Source organism: Cucumis melo, chromosome 11 (genome assembly GCF_025177605.1).
Source record: "Cucumis melo cultivar AY chromosome 11, USDA_Cmelo_AY_1.0, whole genome shotgun sequence".
Taxonomy (NCBI): Eukaryota; Viridiplantae; Streptophyta; class Magnoliopsida; order Cucurbitales; family Cucurbitaceae; genus Cucumis; species Cucumis melo.
In genome coordinates this window covers 11,387,338-11,394,065 of record NC_066867.1, presented here as the reverse complement: position 1 = coordinate 11,394,065, position 6,728 = coordinate 11,387,338, and positions in this window count along the sequence as shown.

The following is a 6,728-nucleotide window of genomic DNA, read 5'->3' as shown; positions in this document are numbered from 1 at the left end:
TATTATTATATCAACTTGCACATTACGTCAAACGAGGAGAATTTTACCTTAAATTTTCGGAGCGTTACACTTATTCTCTATTAACATAATTTCGGTCTTACTAAATATTGTAACATTCACTTAAGGGAATTCTATTAAATTATTTGATCAAAATTTACCATTTTTTTTATAGAAACATATGCTCAATATATAATATAATGTTTCAAAGTTTCTCTATCAAATTGTTATTGTAAGAGCAAAGATGTTTTGATATGTGCAACTATTGATGCACGACAAAAACAATGAGCACTGATTGATTTATGCAACTTCAGGTGCATTAAATCAACATTGAGTTTAAGAAGTAATTAACTATTATACATAACTTTCATAAACTTTGTCATAAGAGAATTTAATCAAATATATATAATCACTACATATAAAATTTTTAAGACTCATAAAGTTTACATGAGAATAATTTAAATATTCAACAATCAAATAAGTTTCAAAGACAACATTGAGAATTTATTCTCATATTTGAAAAACAGCATTAACATTATATAATCTTAACGTATATATATAGAAGATAAATATTACCACAATATTTGTCAAGTAAAATGAAATCCAATTAGGAAAATAAATATTCTAATTTAAACTTTCATATAAATTAATTAGAAAAACATCTCAATCAAATATTTCAAATATAAGAATTATATTTAAATATAAGGCATGATTTACCATCGTAATCTAAATAACATTAGAACATTTATAATATAAATCTAAAATGATATAACATATTTGACAAATCTATAAGTTTTAACCAAAAAATTAAAGTCAAGAAATACTTGATTATTCAATATCTTTTCTACTTTTTGATCACTCAAAACAAGGCTATTTAAGTTTTTGAAACATAAATTTTATTCCTCAACAAATATGAAAAATATTTATGGTCTAAAATAGTAACCAGACACATATATATACATATACTTCAAATAGAATTTAAGTTTGAATATATACTTATTCAACACATATGTCATGATATACATATCTCATGCACCCAAAATTTAATATCACAAAATTTTACCAAGAAATGTCATACATAACTTGAAACCAAATTAAGGATAGTTTTTCATTAAATCTATGCAATCGCAAATTTTTTTCTATTTAGTCATTCTACCAAAGTATGAGAATAAAGTACATGCAATTTTTGTCAAACATATGAAAATATGGATAAAGTTTTTTTATTCGATCAAATCAAATTATAGAAATAATAACGAATGTATCTTAGCAAACAATTTCACAATTAACATATATTGCATACTTAGTTATCAAGAAATATGAATGATGGTGATGAGAAGATCAATGATGAATACACCAAATACATACATATAGATAAGTAGTAATTCCATTTCATAATAATTACACGACCCCTGTACACAAGACCCCTGTACACAAGATAATCTTCCCCATAGAATTTCTATCAGATCAAGACATCTCGGTATAGACTTAAGCATATTCAAAAATCTCATGCTAAAACTTTAACTTTCTTAAGTTAGCATGCTTATGAAAAAAAAACTCTTGCATTAAGCAAGTCTCAAATCTAGCTTTGCTTTAAATTATCTCTTTGCTCTAATATTTTCATAAACTTAGCATTCGAACACATTCTCATAAATCTCATGTTTTAAGAAATATTTCTCAAATTGAATTCTTTAGAACTTCAATCATGCTTTCTCATAACTCTTTCTAAACTTGAAACTCATGCTTTGTAAATAATTTCATAAATCTAGAATATTCAAATGCTTAAACTCCAAGCATGCTTTAAAACATATTCACAATCTCAAATTCAATAAACACCCCCCCCCCCCCAATTCAATATAACCTCAAAAATCTCTACACATTCAAATTTTTTATCAATCTCAAATTCAATTTCAACTTCACTCTCAACGTCAATCTTAAATCCTAAAACCACTTCAAATTCAAATTCAACACTAAAACCTAAAACTAATTCAAAATCTATATCCTAAAACTATTTCAAAATCTAAATTCTAAAACTAATCCTAAAACTAATTAACTAAAGCAAAACTAAAACAAAAACAAAAACAAAAAAGAACTTTAAACAATTTCAATAATACATACATTTTTTTAACTTTGAAACAAAAAAAAACAAAAAAACAAACAAACCCTAAACTAATTTTTATCAAAAAAAACCCTAAAAAAACTAAATAAATTTACATATTTCACTTACCTAAAGTGGCAGACGGCGACGAGGAACAACGGCGAGGGCGGTCGGCGACGGACGGCGGCGGAACAAAAGGAAAGCACGGCCGGCGGCGACTTCTTCTTCTTCTCCTTTCTTTTTCTCCTCCTCTCGGTTTCGGTTCTGTGAATACAGAACTGAAACGAATTTAAAGGGGATTTCCCGACGCAGTGACGTGGCGTCGGGAAATCCCTCGAAATGCGTCGAGAAAAGGGGAATTCCTGACGCTCATTAAACCCCTTTTCCCGACGTTTCACGCGGCGTCGGGAAAAACCCCTATTCCCGATGCCGCTCCCGACGCACTGTGCACGGCGTCGGGAAAGATGGTTTTCAACCGATGTATTTTTTCCGACGCCTTCATGGTGCGTCGGGAAAGATGGTTTTCCCGACGCCGCTCCCGAAGCACTGTTCACGGCGTCGGGAAAAACCCCTTTTCCCGATGTATTTTTGCGGACGCCTTCATGGTGCGTCGGGAAAGATGGTTTTCCCGACGCATCTCCCGACGCGTTGTTGAGGGCGTCAGGAAAGCCCTTATTCCCGACGTTCTTTATGCCGACGTGCTTTTCGGCATCGGGAATGCTCCATTTTCTTGTAGTGTATGACAAAATCATCAAAATCAAAATACTCACCATATTTGGACGAAATTCTAAATACCTCAAAAACTATGAAAATAATTCAATTGCTACAAAACCTTCAAATTAGTAGAGACTCGTGCTGATAACGTGTTATGAAATAAAGAACCAAAAACTAGATAAGAACACAAAAGAAGAATAGAGAAGAGAAGGAGAAGAGAAGACAATTGAACTCAATTGTGGTATGTATACAAATGATCTCTACATCTTCTATTTATGGGGTTGTGAGAATAATAGTTACAAAACCAAACATAAATAAGGGACAAAAAAGTTATGGATATTGATGGAGAGATTATTGGATGAATTTGTAACATAAGGAGGTTATGGACATCTAATAATATTTGACTTTAATATTGAATATTTATAACATAATTAAGTTTAATAAGTTACAAATATGAAAAGACTCTCAGCAAAGGAAAAGACAAATAATATTTATATATGTTAAATAAATGGGTGTTTGTGGAGGATGAAGTACAATTGCATGCATGAAGGAGAAGCTTAAGACGATGCATAGTGAGTTTTATGTTTTGCTATTCCAAGTGCTTACTTAAGATTTCTTTTATTTCCTTTTTACCTTTGTTTAATAGTAGTTAAAAAAGAATCATTTTGTTTTATTTTTTTCTAATTTGACTTGATGCCTTAGACATGAAATGAAGGTTCTATTTCACGCATTCAGTTAAAACATCTAACAGGGATTACCAACCAATGATGTAATTTTGTCCTTTATTTATTATTTTATTTTTATTTATTTACTTTATTTTACTTTATTTTTATTTTATTTTAAAAGTTGGATTTGAATTTGAATTTAACTTTAAAAAAAACAAAAACAAAAAAAAAATGAATATCAGTCTCTTCCCTATTTTCTCTCAACTCACCCATTTTCTTTCCTACTCCCACCTTCTCCACTCTCTTCTTTATTTTCCCTCAACTCACCTAATTTTCTCTCCACTCCCACCTTCTCCACTCTCCCCCTTTTTTCTCTCAACTAACCCAATTTTCTCTCACTCCACCTTCTCCACTATAAAAACAAAGGAGGATTTTTTTTGGAGGGTACCTTTGAGATCAATTGGAAGGGTCAGGTAAGGAAACTATTCTGTCAAAGGTAACTTTTTTTTTAAATTGCCTCTCTTTCCCTTCCTTGAAAAATTATAAGATGTAGTTTTTCAAATTTGTTTTTGTTGTAATTTATTGAGCTTTTATTGTTTGCTTTTATTGTTAGTTCAAATTTAGGTCAATTGAATTTATTGTTGTTTAGGTCAATTAATTTCAATGCTTCAAATTTGTTAGATTTAGGTCATTTGAGCTTTTAATTTTGTTAGGTTTAGGGCAATTGAATTTAGTGTTGCTTCAAATTTAGTAGATTTAGGCCAATTGATTCAAATTTGTTAGATTTAAGCCATTTTATTCTATATTCTTTAAATTTGTTATGTTTAAGCCAATTGATTTAATTTGGCTATTGTTAATTTTTTGGTTTAGTGTTTATTAATTGATTAGACTTGTAAAAGACAGGATAGTTTGTTATATTTGATATTTATTATTTCTCAACTTGTATATTATATTATATATATTATTTTATATTATTTCCAATATATTATTTTATATTATTTCCAATATCTTATTTTATATTATTTTCAATATATTATTTTATATTATTTTCAGTATATTATTTTATATTATTTCCAATATATTTATTCTCAATCTGTATATTATTTTCAATATAGTATTTCTCAACCTGTATATTATATTATTTCTCAACCTGTATTATTTGTCAAATCATTTGCCCACCTGTATTATTTTTCAACCTATATTTGTCATATTTCATATTGTTTTGCTAATATTATTATTATTTTTATTATTTTTTAATTTTATTTTATTTTTATTATTATTATTTATTTTTCAATTTCTATAATTGCAAAATGTATGAAAAATTCATTTGGTTTTTGTCATATGGATATAAAAATTTGAGATGGAAAGGAATAATGTTCATTTATGGATTTTATGATTCTTGGCTTGCAAATAGTATATTACATTTTTCAATTAGTAAAAAAAAATTCATTTTTCCTCACTTAGATGACTTTTTTTGCTTTTTCAAATTTCTGCCAATCTATGAAGTATCATGCTATGTAAGTTTCATTATCATCTAATTTTGATATTTACGAATAGTGATAGACTAAATTTAAAACTATAAGAGGATAAGATACAAAACTAGGACTTCTCAATTTAAGCCATTAAAGATTTGATTATGTGTTGAATGTCAATGATGATGTTTTCTTGTTTTATGGTTCCCAGGAAAAAACAATGATTATTTAGATCGATATATTGTCTACTCAATTTTTTGGGTTGAATTTGATAAAAGAGAAACTACAAGAGATCTTTGATAACAACACTTCCCAATCTTCATAGTAAGAAAGTTTTGAAACTTACTTATTTTACAATTGGATTTTATATATTATTTAGAAATTTGGAGTATGTAAAATATTAAAGTGTTTGTTATTTGTTACATTGTTTGTTATTTTCTCATAACATTGGTTGCAACTTTTGTTATTGGAATAACTTTGAAAATGATGTTAACTTAATTTATCATGAACTCCATTAGGAATCAAATAATGAGTTAATATATTGCATATGAAATAATAATTGTATAACTTACGTAGTTTGCTATTCATTATTAGGGCTTCCGAACTTGCAAGAAAGAAAAAGCCTCTATGGAGGGTAATCAAGATATGGGGGTGGAGATTTAGTAAAAGAAAGAGGTAAGCATGCTTTATGTTTTGTAACGTAACTTAACTATTTTATTTAGGAATCATGTTAACATGTATTTAGATATTGCTTTGACTCTCCTGCAGTGATAGCCATTGAAAATCTATTTTGTGTGATCCGCTTAGACGTATGTTTTAGGAATCATGTTGACACATACTTAGGAACTTGATACTTTGTTGTGTTAACTATTCTGTAGTTATGGTAGTCATTGAAAAGCTATTTTGTTCAATCCGCTTAGACATATGTTATAGGAATCGTGTTGTTTTGTATTTACATTGGAGGAGGGGGGCTAAGGGTAAGTTTATGCTAAGTTTCAATTTGATGCAATTAAACTAGAACATTGCATGGACTGTAAAGATTGAATCAAAACTTACATTTGCAACATTTATATACTATGCTTATGCTTATGCTTATGTAGTCGGTGTTTTTTTTAATCTTTTGCATTCCTTATGGTGTAACGCCCCGAATTTTCGAGGTAAATTTTATCATTTTGTGTGTTTTTTTTTTCGAAAATTTAAAATGTTGGTGTAAATTCTCGATTTCCTTCGAAGAGGGTAGAAAAAGAAATTTAGGGATACGAATTTCTTTAAATTTAATGTTTTGTAAATTGATATAATAATAATATGATATTAATTATATTATTATTATTATTATTATTATTTATTATTGTTATTATTACTATTATTTAATATTAATATTATTATTATTATTCTTATTATTATTATTATTATTATTATTATTATTATTATTTTTTATTATTATTATCATTATTTAATATTAAAATTATTATTATTTATTAATAATATTATTATTATTATTATTAATATTTAATATATATAATAAGATTTTTTTTTTAAAATAACCATAGCCACGCGCGCGTCCCCCCCCCCGACATCTTCCTCTTCGCCTTCTTCATCCTCGTCTTCACGCTGCCACCGCCCGTTTTCTTTTTCCCCTCCGTTCGCGTCTCCACTTCTGTCTCCGTCTCTGTCGTCGGCAACTTCGCAGCTCCACCGCTCGTTCGTCGCAGCCCATCCATCTCCGATCTCCCTCTCGGTCTCACGCACCCAGACGTCGCCGTGCGTCCTTCGTCCGATCGTGTC